Source organism: Xiphias gladius, chromosome 5 (genome assembly GCF_016859285.1).
Source record: "Xiphias gladius isolate SHS-SW01 ecotype Sanya breed wild chromosome 5, ASM1685928v1, whole genome shotgun sequence".
NCBI lineage: Eukaryota > Metazoa > Chordata > Actinopteri > Istiophoriformes > Xiphiidae > Xiphias > Xiphias gladius.
The window spans coordinates 15,760,162-15,777,141 of record NC_053404.1 but is presented as its reverse complement, the minus strand read 5'-3'; the positions used below and the strand labels follow the sequence as shown (position 1 = coordinate 15,777,141).

The 16,980-nt window shown below is 40.4% G+C and overlaps 1 protein-coding gene across 3 annotated transcripts in view; it reads right to left on the bottom strand.

Annotated features, from left to right (window-relative positions):
* The window catches only part of plxdc2b (plexin domain containing 2b), a 91,421-nt gene that overhangs the window by 56,702 nt on the left and 17,739 nt on the right, over nucleotides 1-16,980 (bottom strand). Inside the window, exon 1 of one of the 3 annotated variants that reach the window (XM_040126910.1) lies at nucleotides 8,691-8,753. The exons of the other annotated variants lie outside the window; for them this stretch is intronic. The gene's annotated coding sequence lies outside the window, so the exon portion shown is untranslated. Of the gene's footprint in view, nucleotides 1-8,690; nucleotides 8,754-16,980 lie in introns of those variants that run through there. 3 annotated transcript variants of the gene reach the window in all.

The following is a 16,980-nucleotide window of genomic DNA, read 5'->3' as shown; positions in this document are numbered from 1 at the left end:
CAGTATTGCACATTGGTATGTTGTGCAAGCAAAGTAATTACACATTATTTTTACTTTCAATAAGGCAAATCACAGAGGCAGGAACCGTTGAAGCCATTAATCTTGCGCCGCTCCCTCATAATTCAGTCTCCACGGACTTTTCTCATTGCTCTGGGGAGAAATCTCTCTGCCTCAAACCGACGCACATTATGAATGACTCGGCAGCCACCACGCAGCCCAGAGGGCCATAGTCACACCCAATCATCCCCATCTCAGAGTCTGAAATGAGACACTGGTGACAGGTGAGAAATGGTGTTAATGTAAACACTGGCTTGATTAACCAAGCCTGAACCAGACTGAGAGACTATTGGATCAGGACTGAAATGTGCTGTGTCATTATAAGATGGTTTCCTGAACTAAAACGAGTCAGAAGAACAGTAATCTGTAAGTAATCATGTTACCATAATGATGTGAATGTTGCTTTTGACTGCGTTTAGTCTAATCTTTCTTTCCGACTACGTCCAGACCAAATTTTACATAACAGCCAACTTCTGGTAAGAAGTGCGTCTTAACGGCCAACGGAAGACAAGAACATAAATAAACAGATGAATTTTCAGATTTTGCTGCCGCAGTTTAAACGAGTGTTTGACCTCTAATAGCAAATGGAGCCGTTTTCTGTTTTAATGAATGGGTCCCCATTTTGTGTGGCTTTCGCACGTGGGTGACGCGATATACGTCTTCCTGCCCGTGGTTTCACACTACTCCAGTGATGAACAGGCGATGATAAAATGCCAGGATATGCAACAATGTGCCAAACAAAGACAGAGAGGAAGAAGACTTCAAAGCAGTAAACACGGATGTAAACAATTCAGCACTTAAAATACTATAAAAAAAAAAAATTGGCTTTGCAAATGTTTTATTAGGAAGGCAATGCATTTAATGTGTTTGCTAGAACTCAAGGATTCAAACACTGAGTTTGGGTGAGTAACAGTGAATGTAAACACAACTTTTATTTGCTTATAAGAAAACTCCACAGTGTAACTTTGCAGATTCAAACTATTTCTTTTGGTTCAGTACACAACTAGGCCAATAAAAGCACTGTTTATATGTTCCGGCAACAGAGTTATCACAACATCATTGTTCCTGTGGATTTCACAGTCTGTTAGCTAAGCTTTTTACCAGGAAAACACACTGTTTATTATGGCCGACCTGACCATGCCATTTTCAGCCATCAGTGAAGAAATTAGGGGGCTATAGATTCATTCAGCAGAAATGATAATTCGGAACACAGTTCCGCTTTAAACCTGTCAAAAATGCATGTTCTCCACTTGCTTACATGGGTTTCCCCAAATCACCTGGACGGGAGATACTAAATCTCCTGTTGGTATGAAGGAGAGAAGGCGGAGAAGGTCTGCGATGGACTGCAGACTTGTTTCCCTGCCTTCAGGCTAACGCTCAGAATGCTTGGATAAGCTCCTGTTCCCCATGACCCTAATAGGATTACGTGGTTAAAGACAATTAGTAATAAACTTCATTTTCATAGCAGTCCTCCAAACACAGAGTTTACAAAGTGCCTTCATGCTGTTGCAGATATGCAAATTATTCTGGCTTTAGGACAGAGAAAACTGCTGATTCCTCTACTATTACTCTATGTTGCTTCTTTTTTATGAGACAAGGGTCATTGGGTTTAAATAGCAGAGTGCATTTTCTTTCTCTTTTCCTCTCTGTCTCGTCTCTCTCACGCTCACATTTCGTTCTCCTTGCTGTCCTTTCTCCTCCTCCTCTTTCTGGGCGTCTGACTAGTGGTTCTGAGGAGGGGGAGGAGGAGAGGGTCAGTGAGAGCAAGTGGAGAAGCTCAAGATGCAAAAATTCACCCAAAGAGGAAGCTGACAGATTCACTTTATAATGAGCATTGGCAAAGCAAGAAACAAGGAGCCTAATCTGCACGTAGAGGAGGGTGTTGATGTACATTGGAAGAATTTAACAGAGCAGAAGGCACAGCAAAGAGAATGAAAGAAGGCTGGGATGAGTGTTTCGCAATTTGCAGCTGATTATTTTTGGAGCCAGAGAAGAACAATTGAAAGTTAGCGCTCACCTTCATCCATTTATGTTAAAAGATCATAACCCTGGCAAGAAATCTTGTGTAGTTGTGGACTCAGTCCTAAATTTTAACATCCACATTAAGAGATTTACAAAATTGACAACCATCAATTTAAGATTATATGAAGAATTAAAAGACTTAGAAAAACTTGTCAAAGCTTTTATCTTTAATAGGATTGTCTACTGTAATGTTGCCTTTACAGGTCTTTCCAAAAAGTCAATGAAACTAAACATGGAGAAGCGGTGTTCATTTTTTAATGAACCACACATCTGAAACGAACCCAAAAAAAAATCTAAGAACCTTTGTCAAGCTCTCAGTTCTTTAAAAATCAAGGCTTAAAATTTTTGTGTGCTACTTCCTTTTATTAAGTTAAATCAGTGAGTATTCACTCATGTCTAGCAGTGCACTGTGACTGCAGTCTCATTTTTAGTCTCCCTTTTATTCTGTTTTATTCAATTTTGTCTTCTAATTTGCTTTACTCTTTTTAAAACCTATTTATGTGTCTTAATACTGCGTTCTGTTTCTTTCATATCTTAAAATCTTTTCATATCCCATGTAAAGCACCTTGAATTGCCTTATTGTTGGGAGGTACTACACAAATGCCTTGAAAACCTAAATTAATCAGCTTCTTAGTATGAGTATACATGAACATATCTTATGTGTCAGATAAAGTTACATAAGAAATTTCTGTATTTGTGTTTTATCTGTGCTCTTCTCTCTGGTTATGAAGTGAGTGAGGCTCTTTTTGAAAGGACACGCATGCATTAGCTCTTTGTAACAATTTTACAAATGATAGCAGAATTTATCAAGATAATGATTCGTATCAGAACTAGATAGATGACAGATGTGAGGTTATTTACTTATTTAAATATACCAAAGGATGCTATTACTTTTTGCTACCCTTAAATTTGATTATTACTTTAGTTGATTTGAAAACATTTTTTAAATACCTTGAGTTTTTTTCTTGGGAACACACAGACACACACACACACACACACACACACACACACACACACACACACACACACACACACACACACAGACGGGATATTCAGTGTTTCTTACTGTACTTTCTGAAATGAGCTGGCCTAATCAAAGCTAGCTAACCGAAGTTCTGTTCAAATACAAGTTGTAACTCTTCTTAGTTATTTCATGAAGCTCCACAACACTAAAAACGGCAATGAAAGAATAAAACGTATTCAAATTACACCAATGCCCAACAAAGCCGTAAGTGCCCCACCCCCCATGGTTTTGATTGGTAGTTTTAATTTCACATAAAAAGTGACAGCTCTAAAAACCACAAAAATTCCTCAGGGCAGCTTTAAGTTACCCATAGATAAGTCATTCTTTGCCGCATAAAGTTCTCTTTCTGTGTGCATCATGTCACTTTTGTTGTTTTGTCTCTGCAGCAGCTCCCTTTGCCACCTATTAACTCACTGTCTCAATCTCACATGCCTCTACTTCCCGACACTCCCTCTATCCCTAATGGTCAAGTGAATCACATCCATGCAGACAAAATGGCCCCGGCAAACTTCCTGTCAGCAGCAGTCATACTGTATACTCCAATCCAAGAAGCACCTACACATGCCGTTCCACTGACACAAACATCTATTTTCATCCTATAAAAGTGTCTTTGTTAGTTTCTCAATATACTGTGGAAAACTGGCAAACAGCAGATGCTTTAAAATACACCATGACCACAACATAGGGGCCTTGAATTAATGGCTGCTCTTTTCCCAGCATGTTCCTCCGTGAATGGCCACGATGAGTCACCCATTAAAAGGAGCATATGCACCTGCATTTCTCTTGTATGCACCACCGCTCTGATTCAGGGAATGCAGAATATCTTATTATGCAACGGAAACTTAGGGTCTTTTGTCAAACGGTTGGGAGGGCAGATCCCTGAGGGACACCTAAAATAACCCCCCAGCAAGACAGGGCTTCTCCCCAGTGCAAGACTGTTCCTCAGCTTTTGTGTGAAAGGAAATCTTTCTCCTCTACTTTTCTCTCAGTGCTTCTGAAAGCCCCCGCATACCTTCACCCTGACTCTGTCCAGCGGCCTTGTTGGCCAGGCTCACGCCTGTCAACACCGGTGATTCACAAACACCAGAGGGAGTAATTTGGTTCCACCTAAAACCTTTCAAGGATGTTCAGGATGCCATAAAACTGCAGAATAAAAAGGTGCTGTCTGCACCCTTTCTTTCATTCAGTTTCTGCACGTTTCCTCCCCCTTTTCTCTTAGTTCCCACCTGACTCAGTGTTGCTGACAGGAAACTGCCACACATGACTGGCCAGTAGAGGAGGAGGAATGCTTCACTGCAGTTGTGCATGCTAGTGTGCGTCGTGTGCACAATTTCAGCAGAAAAAGAATTTAAAAAAGTCACATCCTGCTACGGTTTCTTAGCCTTTCTATCTCTGGGTATCTGAGTGCTTAATTTAGTGCCCACTGAAAGCTGCTTTTATCAGTGTACCAGCAGACACTGCCAAGCACTCTAGAGGACCTCTCTCTCAGGATTTGAAATTGTGTTGACTCGTTGCAGATCAACTCACCCGGGGCCAACACAGATTAAGTTGATTTAACTATTGCTGATGCCCGCAGTCTTTCAGGAATTGTGCCCGTTTTTGCGTCAAAATAACGCGGGGAACAAATCAGGAAAAAAATCAAACCACAGCTTAGATCATTTACATGATGAATGTTAGAGCTGCACTCAACAAATTCTAACAAAAGAACAGACCATGTGATTAACAGTATTGCTCCAGATCATGTGAGAGAACACTGCAATCTTTCCTACATCAAAGCATGTCTTGTTCTCGTCATTAGCAAAGATTCACTTGGAACATTTCTCAGGACTCCATCCCTTTTTCCACACAGACATACACATACATTTAAGAACTTGGTAATACCAGCAAAGAATTCATTTTTCAGTAAAATTGGACCAAATGCCTGCTTTAAAAAAAAAAAAAAAGACTATAAATCTCCTGAAAAAAAAACAAAACAAAACAAAAAACAGCTGTCCAGGTCAACATGAAGAGGTCAAATAGTGAAGGAGAATGAGAATGAGCATTACATTTTTATCCAGTAGGGCGTACTCAGGAAAGCTTTGTTGGGGTTAAACTTAGATAAAAAATCAGAACAAAAAGAAATTGATGAACATACATAACACTGAAAATCAGTGACTGAATTTGGGCTGCTTTTGACGCATATACCATTTAATCTGGTTATTATTTGTTTCCATTAATACAGTGACTGTTAAGTGTAAAATATTTCAGAAAATACTTAAAAAAAACAAAAAAAAAAAAAAAAAAACAGTTTGGAATTTTTGCAAGATAAATACTTAAATTAAATTAATTAATTAATTAGTTATAAAATTTGTTAATTTTCTGATACTGAGCACTAGAATGAATCGGCATATATATAAAATTAAAAATAAAAATAAAGTCAACACATTGCCCATGACCAGACAAATGGTGAACAGGTTGGTCCCCGAGGTTGTGCCTCACACTGATCCACCAATCTAGTCTCACTTTATGGCCCCTCAGAGGACAAATTATACACAGGGTCACCTCAGAAAAAAGAGCAATGACAACAAACAGGCTGAAAAACATTGAAAACCCTGGCAGACTGTTATCGGCCGCACGACTGATGCTAAAATGATGCAGCAGTGACATAAGCTGAGACATTCAATTTGACTGAGTTAATAAACCGGGTTTAATGAGAGATTGCTTCTGTGGTTTGATCTTCTGTCGGACAAGATATGAGTTAAACAAGCTTCTCTATCTGTTGTGTGTTAAAAAGATTACAAGTTACTTATAACAAATCACCTGCAACAAAACGTGCTTCATTTTTGTATTAATTGAATTAATTAAATGCACAGCATGTGTGATACCAAGTAATCTGTAAAACGTACTGCAGCCTCCACGTAAAGCAGAGTTCACACAAATTCCAGACGTCGAACTGTCTGAAATTATTATGCTGAGCAAAGTGTGCTTTTCTAACCTGCTGTAGCTTGCTTTTTACACATGCTCTCTTGAAAACGCAGCCCGTCATTAAGCAAACACATAAAGTCAAAGAGCTGACTGCAGGAGAAAGTTAAAACACAGGTAGACACAAAGGCAGCACCTGCAAAGGAGATGCAGGTACAAACAGTTGCTCATAAAGCGCTGAGCAGCGTGATAAAACGGAGTGTTTGAATACATTAAATGTGAGACACATCTAATTCTCAGATAGTCAGTGCATGAGGCAAGTTAAGACTTGAAATTAAATAGTCCAGAGTAGAGCTGGCAGAGGACGGGCTGTGCACACGAACAAAATGCATTTCTGCTGTTCAATTCAATGATAACCAGGTTCGCTTACGAAACGAATGATGACTTTCCCTCCCAGAGAGAGGAATCAAGCGTGCGTCCTGCCTGTCATGAACGCTCCATTACACCGGAGATTTGTTTTGCCAATAATTAGTCACATCTTTCCAAGTCAGAGCACTGCGACACAAAAAATCCCCTGAGGCTCAGATTAGGAGGGCAGATAGAGATGCAAGTGATGACTTCTGTCTTTAGCTGAAAACATAGTAACCTGCTTGCTGAAGATAATACATTGTAGATATTATATTGCAATATCTACGATCTTTATGTCTCACTGCAGGCAATTGCCAGGACCCATAACTGGATTCAGGCCTACTTTTGAAGAGAAAGAAAGCACAGAATTTGAATAAAAATGCGTTAGGACATCTGCTTGTGCAACATATTAAGTAAACTGTGACTTGTACTGACATTTGACCCTCGTTTGCGGATGTGCTTGGCATTCACAAACACAAATTTTATAAAGTATGGTTCCTGACAACACCTGAACAAGAAAAGAAGGAACAAAATAATCTCTAATCTCTAAGGTTAAGAAACACCGTTTGGTGAGCACTCGCTCTTGTATAATCACCTCAATAAGAAAAGAGGCAGGTGTGAAAGGTGCGCTATAAATAAAAGCCAATCTCTGAACTCTTACAGCGTTAATGACAATTTGCAGTGCATGAAAGGTGCGGGGAATTCATTAGAAGGAGACTTATGTTGCCTTTGCTGTGCCTGGAGATGCACAGCGTCTATGAATAGGGCAGGTGTCAGGACTGTATGTCAGAGGAAGGAAGGAGGCCATAGGGAAAGAGACTCAGGGCAAATTAGGAGGTAGAGAGCATTCTGTGTCAGGTCCAGTGATTTTTAATCAACGCTTTAACCTTGAGGAATCTAACTGTTTTCAAGCAGGTTTGTAGAAAATAGATAATTTCCCTTCAGAGGGAAACATCTAAATACACTGGACACAAATTCCAAGCAGGCTAAGCCACAAAGCACCCAGTAACATACCCGAGCACACACTATCAAACCCCAAAACACAGGGTTTAAAGTACTGGAGTTAACCATCATGGGGTCTGGTGTCACCGCAGCGGCTTTCTTTGTGTAATTGGTGGTTGTCTTGGCTCCAGCGTTGGTCAGTACAGGAAATGTATACAAAAATGCTTTGGCAAAGAAACAAAAACAGACAGGCACAGAGGGCTGCAGGCAGTCAGGAGACAGCGGGATTACAAAGAAGAGCGCTTCCTGAGTGACACAGGCATTTAGGAATTCAAGATTCCAGTCAGGCACAGTGTCTTGTCTCATATTTCAGGAGATTGAGTGATAGACTGCAGGACTATGAAGCGCTGCTGTTGACTCTCATTCCACTTTTCAACCTTGCAAATGAGCAGTGTGGCTCGGGAGCCCCAGGGTCTTGCTCTAACATGAGGAAGGCTGGGCCTGGCAGGTAATGTATCACTGGACAATGGACCTCATGTAACAGATTATTTCTCTTCCCGCCATTGCAGACCATTACCTGTGGTAGCATTGTGTTCATGCAGGTCGGCAGCTTGCCGCAGACAAAACCGCCATCGAGCCTTTACACAGGAAAAAAAAAAAAAACCCAAGATCTCTCACTCTGCCTAAATCTGTAAAGAAAACACAAAATCTGTCCTTTCACTGTTCCCAGGGTTCTCTTAGTGCTTGCTTAACAGACCTTAAAATTGGAAATGTTCACATCTGTACTGGTGAATAGAGTGGGATAGGCAGGACAAAAGCCTACACTTTTATTCTGATACGCCACATCACAAACAATTATCCTGCAGGTTCACACAGTCTTCAGCCAAGTATCTGTGGAAAGAAACAAGCCTACACATCTAATATCTGAGGCATACATGACATAATAATCACTTTCTTTGTCCACTTATCTTCAAAACACTCTTGCCTCAGAGGGGTTTGAGGTCATGAACTCCCTGACTCACTTGTATCTTGTATATACAGTGTATGTTTGGCCAACTACTCTTCCGTTAGCAAACCTGGAATTAATAATATTCGTAAGCAAATCTCAGAAAGCACAGATGGGTTGGCTTGAACTCCATCGCTACAGCTCCAAATATGTTTCATCAGTCGGAAAAACAATAAGAACTGACCATTTGGTCAGAGTCAGTTTCCTACAGTATCTGAATGTCAATAAAAGAACAAGTTTTTGACCTGCCTGCACAGAACAAAATGCCCATAAAATATTTCCACATGATGATACAGAACTGGTAATCAAAACGAATGACTGTGAGCTTACTTTCCAGTATTTTTGCACAACAAGAGGTCTTTGCTCATAGGTCTTTTCCACAGCGGACATCTTGACTTGTCAAAGTAGGAAAAGCACAGGTGCTACTTATAACATTAACAATGTCTCGCTTCTTTTTCAGACGTCCCGGTAAGTCATGACAGGTCAGGAATTTTATTGCTTACACCTGTGCTTTCCCTGCTGTGAAAAGTCAAAATGTCTCTCGATGAAATAGTTGGGGAAATTTTAAGATACCGCTATTGTCCTCTGTTCACTTTTTCCATTTCCAACTTCCGACATTCAAACCTTGAAGGCTGAAGAGACTCTTTCTCAACTTGCACATAGGTGGTCGGTAAGGTGCCAGGGGTTTACTTTACTGTTCCACCTGACAGAACCAACAAATACTTTTATGTTGTGTTTTTTTTTTTTTAATGGATGAAAGTGAACTTGGAACTATTGATCATTCCTCTGTGCTATGTTTTTTTCCTTTCCATACTGTAGAAATGTGTGCAAAGTATTAAAATGGTTACAGGGTCGGTGAAATGAACGTCTTTACAATTGTGCATGAAAAAACACTCTGTGTTCTTATGGGCCATCGTCGTTGAACACCTCAAAGAAGCCATGTTGTCTCCACATTTAACAACACAATACTAGGACTGTCACTATATTAATCATTTGTTCGGCAAAATTGCAGAAAATAGTACAAAAAATAGCTTCACATTGCTTGTTTTGTCCAACCAACAGTCTAAACCCAAAGATAAAGCAGTTCAGTATCATAGAAGACTGAGAGCCCAGCATATGTTTATATCTGAAAAGATGGAACTAGCAAATGTTTGGCAGTTTTTGCTTAAAAAAATGACTTCAGCTCTACAAGATACATCATTGGTCAATGACCTCAATAACTACACGAGTATTTTCTTATATGCAGCCACTGTTGACAGGACAACATTGCCATTTCAAAAATAAAGCAGTTTTATGATGTGTTTGCAGACTTTGTCTCTTGATAATAACGTCACACAACTAACAGTTGGAATTCTTTCGGCCTCTAGAGGGCTTTTTCACTTTAATGTAAATATATGTCGCCTATGGCAATTTGTTGGCCATAAACAAGCAACTATCACACCTGACGCAATTTTTCATTCCCCACAACCCACGTCTGTTGGGTTGGACCATTATCAGTCTCATAGTCTCAATTGCCTCGATTCACAGCCCAACTCAATTGTGCTTTTCAGGCCCAAAATTGATTTATCTACTTACAGCTTATTAATCATTGCTTCACAAATCATTGCTTCACAAAAGAAGAAAAGACAACAGAATCCTTCACATCCAGACACTGCTAAAATAACAACAACAATGTCTGAGGTTAAATTGTGGTCATTTTAAACATACTGATCAGCAGGGGTGCTTTAGACTGATTGACCACTTCTCCATTTCTGTCACTCTAAAAGCAATCAATCCGAGGGGTGACTCAGACCAAAGGTGTGCATGTGTGAGAAATAGCACGTCTGTGCCAGGCAGCACTGTTTTAACTGAAGATTGATTCCCTGTACTGTCGAAAGGATTGTTCTAAATGTGTGTGTAGATGTACACGCATGTGTCTGGAGTGTGAGAGACTTTTAGTGTTTATGTGCATGTGTGTCACTTGTCCTGCAGGTGGAGAGTAATTGACTAAGTGCCAGTGTGAGTGTATTAACCATGTTTTTTCCACTTTCTTTCTAGGCGGAGGGTTCTAGGCAAGGCCAGACGAGGCCCTTGAGCCTGTCCTCATCCTTCCTGCTAATCCATCAGCGTCAGAGCCTCTCACCCCTCCTCCCTGCTAAACCTCTCCAGACTCAAATGTTCTCTAAGTTGAGCGCTGTGTAAACACACACAGACAGGTCCAACTCTTAGTCCAATGGACCTGCCTATTCCCACAGTTAAAAAAGAGAGCCCAGCTGTCTGAGGAGTGTGAGAAGGCCAAGGACAATCACATGGTTATGTTTTCTTTCTTTTTTTCAAGCAATAAATTGACCAGGTTGATAATATCAGCCGATTTTAGTTTATCAGATATGTCAGTATCCAGAACTTGTACTAGTGTGCCAGTATCCACTATTTATTTTAAAATACTTTTTAACTGCTGTTATTAATTTTCCCACATTTAATCAGTGATGCCTCCTTTTTCGGTACAGAGTCTAATCCATCATAAAAAATTTGACCAACAACACGTACTGTTGTTGGCAGACTGCACAGTCACTATACCAGCACTAAGGGTGGTCCTTATATCCACTTATGAAATTCCTTATAATAAAGCTAATTTGCTAAAGCCATAATTACTTGTACTTGTGAGTAATGCAGTACCTTCAGAATAAAAACATGCATTACACGTTTTTCTCCAAGATTTGGATAAATTCCCAGCAATCAGATGTAAACATATAATCCAGATTTTTAATGTTTTCAAAAACATATAACAAACTCCTTAAAAAATTGCCAAATCCCACAGCCTCCCACCTACGGGCTCCAGGCACCCACAAGCCAACAACAAAAAGACTGAATATATCAAAATCTACAGCACCAGCATCCAACAGAAGCACATCAGGAAACATATATTTTCAGACTCTCCTCCTCTGCTGTACTTACAGAGCAGAAAGAGAGCGACAAAAAGAAAGAGAGGACCATTCCCCAGGCCCTTAGCTGCCAAACCCTGCCCAGCACATTTCATATATCTGTTGACAAACTGTGAGCCACATCCCAGTCACACAGACTCTGTAATTGCTTCAACCTCTTCCCATTCAGCTGTAGAGACTTCAGCCACTCACAGGAAATCAATATTAAATATTGTTTACAACACAACCTCCTCTCCTCGCCGGGAGTTTTGCTGTGCAGAAAATAAAACCTACAGAGCAGCATGTCCCTGAACAGATGGTTGGGTCTCTCCAAAAATCCCACTTTAAAGGGGGTGTGCATGTAGAAACATGAATCTTGATAAGCTCTCAAACTTCCATTTAATCAGAAATGAACACTAACAAACATTTGCATTGCCGATTGAATAAGAAGAATTCCTCTTTACATCCTGTGTAGTTTTTAATTATGCAGATTTAGCAGAGAAGCTCTTCTTTGTTTCTTCTCTGTCAGGACAAGTGAAAAGTACAAAGGTTTCTTCACTTGTCAAAGCATGCAAGCTTAATTTAACTGATTAAATACACAATTCATCAGATTTGTCATTTATTTTACTCCTGCACTCTTCCCGGTAATTGGAAATCCACCAAAAATAACACTGGGGCCTGCAAGAAAATGTTCAGCAGATTTGAACAGTCTAATAAACAGTTCAGCTCTTCAATTTCTTTGGGAAGAGGGTGTAAAACAGAGATGATTTCTTCAGGGAAAAATGGTCCTCAGTGTAATTTAAATTACTGTTCCAGAGATAAGATGAACTAACTAACCAATTAAATTCAACAGATTTTTAGGAATTTGCTTACTGGCAAAGATAGAAATAGAGTTGAAAAGAGTGGAAAACAGATCGAACTGTAATGTGGGAGAAGAGTTTAGTTGAAAACAAAGTTGAAAAAAAATGGTGAGGGGAGGGCAGCTCATATTGGTTTATGGCTCCCATTTACAATCCCTGGACAGATGTGTGGTGCAGGGTCCGGAGCTGTAGAGCAGGTTGTTAACATGAGTGTTTGGGTCTGTGCATGACGCAATTCACGGCGTTGACCAATATCCGACTGTTTTTACAGTTCTAACCTCTGAGGGAACAAAGAGCTCGAGAGTCATTTCGGCCATTAGCACGCTAGCTACAATTGTTCACTTACTAGCCCCGCAGGTAGTCCCTATACATGACTAGTGCTGCTTTCCGGCAATGTCGGTACAGTAGAAAGGGAAAAACAAACAAACAAACAAAAAAAAACTCCCGCTATTCCAGTTTAGTACAGTAGTGTTCAAGCATTACCCCCACTGCTAGCCATGTAGTCACATTATTTTAATAAAGTAAAATTAGCTTCTTTTGTAATGTGATGTATTTGGAGCTGTTTGTTAACAAGTAAAACAAGATGCAAACACACTGTGTAAATCTTTTAAACTAGCTAATTCAATGCTATTAGAGTTAATTTAGAATTTTATTGGTTTCTGGTTTGTTGACATGTTCGTAGTTCTGTTCCCAAAATGGGAGCTATTGTCAGTGTCAAAATTTCCCGGAATTTCTTTGACTCCAAATTACAACTCTGAGCCCGACGTGAATAGTTGCTTTGACTCCCTTGCTTGTAATGAAGGTGTAAGCAATATGACGCAAGTCTCCATCATCCCCTATTGTGAGAGGGCATGCAGATAAACATCCTTGTGCAACTTTCTGCTGCGACCACCAGCGTTTTAGAGTCCCAGGTGAGGTGAGATTGCATGCGGCTGCTTGCCTTTTCCCCCGTGGGCTCAAACGCTCACCGGACAGCCGCTTATGTCGATCACCTCAGCAGGTTGACACGGCCTCATCAGACTGCTGCATGTGCTGACATGTATATATTTGTGGTAAAAGCCCCTCAGTGTTAAGCTAGTTAATGTGTCTGGGCTTCCGTCTGTGGTTTGCGCCACTGATCCCACAAACACACCTGTTGATGTAATTCAAACATATTTCTGACCCCTGTAGAGGACACGGGAATAATTGTGCACTTTAGCACTGATGGCACCATTTGTCTTATACAGCTAAGCAAGGCTGCACTGAGTCTGTAATAGAAACAGACAGTTCAGTGCCCTCTGACAAACAGCCTGGGAGACAGGGTTTGAACACAAATGGGATACGCTTGTTCTGAAATATCTTCCAACTCTCCCCCTTGTTTTCTCCCTTGCTGCTTTTATCTATGGTAGTCAGTCTGGATGAGGGTTAGTTTGTTCCTCTTGAGGAGATGATGAAGAGGGGAGGAGTAGGAATGGCTGTGTTGTTATTTGGGTAGACAGATGGATGTACCTTGACAGTCTCAACCCACACTTACAAACCCTCATGATTTTCCCAGGAGGAGAACTACTAACACTGCTTTTGTTTAGGCTCGGAGTCAGCAAGAGATTCTCAGTCTCATAGCTGTACCTCTGTGCTAAATATAAAGTTACATCGAGCAGGTGATTATCTTAGCTTAGCGTAAAGACTGGAAACAGAGGGAAGCAGCAACCCTGGCTCTCTCCAAAGGTAAAAAAAAAATCTGCCTAATAGCACCTTTGAAGCTCACTAATTAACATGTGACATATTGTTTGTTTAATATGGACAAAAACCAAAGTTTAATAATGACAAGTTTGAAAGAAAAAAGGAAAAGTACTAGTTAGCAAGAAAGTTCAGTGGTATATTCCCTAAAATGACAAACTATTCCTCTTACAGAGGTTTTCAGTCCAATGCATCTGTCATTAGGACTAAAGTGTGCAAAATCTTTGTTGAAATCTATTTTTTTTAAACTTACACTGAGATAAAAGAGTGCAGTTTTTGTAGTAGACAGCATGGCACCAAAATTGCAGTACGGTTACAGAATCTTAGCATTTTATGGGAAAGCTAAGCCCCAAACCCACTCTGGCTTTGAAAATCTCCCTGTTTAAGGACTTTCAAGTGTGACAAGTATGCCTCAACCCCCCTCTATCCCCATGCCATGCTTCTGGGCACAATGCCATCAGCACTGGGCCCCATGTTCTGCCTCTCTGGGCTACACTGATCAAACTTAGGGGGCCCACAGCACCAAGAGAGCCTTGGCTTGCTTCTCCAAACAGGCAGAAGAAGGGAAGGAAAGCAAAGGAAAGCAAAGGAAAGCAAAGTAAAGGAAAGGAGATAAAGGAAAGGAAAGGAATCAGCCCATGTTTTTAGACTTTTCTAGCAAGGTACAGCTGCTGTACAGCAGACATATTCAGAGGCAAATTCTTACAGACAATCACCAAGAAGTGGCGACACATGAATAAATCGTGAAAATCTCCCTGCGTTGATTACGCTTTTTTAACACTTCACATAAAATGCACATGGCTTGCTTCTGGGAACAGCTGAGAAACCAAACTTGCATTTTCTTTGAAGGTTTTTGCTGATGATATGTCAGGATAGGAGTAAAAAGCAGGTACCAAAAACAAGATGCCGTCAAAAGGAGTTTTTAAAAAGCAGCAACAGTTGAATGTGCCAATTCTTGGTTGTGATGAGGGAGGGAAAGAGTGGGAGGGGAGCTTTCAGTGCCGCTGTCCAGAAGGGGGAAAGGCCCTGAGGGGGGTTAAACGCTGAACTGCTGTACCTGGAGCTGCTGCAGAAAGTATTCTCTGACTTCACACTGCTTTCCTCTGAGGATTCAACCACAGGAGACAGACTGCCGGGGGTTTTATAGGCAGAAAACATAGGCCCTATTACATAGAGGCACACAGGGAGCCTATGTAGTACTGTAGCTGACAGAAAGGTGGACGTCTGATGCAGCAATTAATCTTTTCTTAATAATTGGCGAGCCTTAGGAGTGAGCAGCCCAGATTTGTCAAGATGGTTAGTGTGGGGTAACAATGGCCATTTGAGTTGCAATTTTAACAATACTTTGTAAAATGTCGTAAGAGTAATTATGTCCTTGGGAACAGAAGACAAAATTTGTTGATTGACAAAAAAAAATAAAATTGCAGCATTAGCATACTAATACTGACTGGCAGGAAAGCAATAGATCAACAAGACTTCTCTTTGGTTCTGGTCCAAATTTAGCCATAATATTTCACAAACATTGACAATATATCCCCTGCTCTAATTGATTTCCCATCATTCTCTGACTGGGCTTCAACACTTAAGTGAAAAATGATTAAAAAACATAATCGTGTGTGTGTGTAAATGTACAGATGCCAAGCATTTCAGAAGCATTTCAGAGTGGAAGTATTACGGATCCTGGGGGGTAAAACTCATACAACAAAGTCAGGATTCAGTGAATGCAACTTTATCTGTTACACCAGGTTTCATCAAACTCAGAGGCAAAGAAAAACTAACAAACTCACAGTGGGAATTTTGCCATGCAGAGGCTAGATTTGGTGATTTGTCATGGATGAGAGCGTTTCTTCAATCTATTCTCTGAAAACCAGCATAAGTGCAGACTACAAGACCAGGTAGGTTTTGTATAGACCTGTCCCACAACAGCACATGACTGGCACTGTGTAAAACTGAATAATGACCACTGTGGCTCTTTTACACAGTCTATAAAGACTGTACAGTCGTGAGTTGGGCTGCTGTTCCCTCTAATCAGTCTACTGCGCCGTGTTTATGACCCTGTCAGCTGGGGAACTGGGTCACCGCTCAGACACAAACCTGCAGAAACACGTTGGTGATAGTGAGTGAAGTGGAGAAAATGACCTTGACTAACAAAACTTGTCTTCACACTCAAATTCAGAATATCTGCTCTTTGTCTCCTCTCTTCTGTGTGACAGCTGAAACTGAAGCAAATTGGTGTATCAGTTATTTCATGTCAATTAGGATTAATCAAGGCTGATATGCCTCCAGTGCCATGAACTGATGTACACCTTTTATAAGCACACAAGGATTTCTGAAACAAGTGTATATATTGCAAACATACAGAGATAATTTCAATCATGCATTCATGTTAAAAAAATGCACACGTCCTTGCCTTACGCCAGACTGTCTTGTATTATTACCATCTGTCCTTTCAAGGTAGCTGGCAGACAGACTCAACACATGTGGAGACCATCCAAATCATTCACTATGTGCACTATCAACACAGTCAAGCATCATCTAACATGGAAGAGGCTAAAATTTACATTAAAGAGATGAGGAAATCTCAATCTTTATTTTTAGCAAATGTAATGTTTTCAGTGTTCGCCATCTTAGTTTAGTATGTTAGCTCATTAACATTTTCTAATTAGCACTAAATACATTAAAATACAGCTGAAAGTGATGGGAATGTCATTAGTTTTGCAGGTATTTGGTCATAAACGAAACTGATGTTTTGACCTGATGTTGGCCCTAGATGAAAAGGTAAGAGATCATCAAAGTTGTTGCGATTCTTCCTGACGAAGAAACAAATGTCTGTTTCAAATTTCAAATAGTTGTTGAGACATGTCACTGATAACACACGTTAGCCTCATGGTGGCGCTAGTGGAAAAGTCAGAGGATCACCAAAGTCATTTGGATTCATCCTCTGGGGAGCATGAATATGTGTACACAGTCTCATCTAAAAATTGTTTGAAATTTTATGCACATTCAGTCATTTTGGGCCATAATAATCACAAGAATTCTGAGAGATCAGGACTGACTCAAAGGAAAATCATTTCATTTTACCACCTCTGAGGGCAGACTGGCAGTTTTAGAGCTGGAGGGGAGTATGGTGTCTTGCTCAAAGAC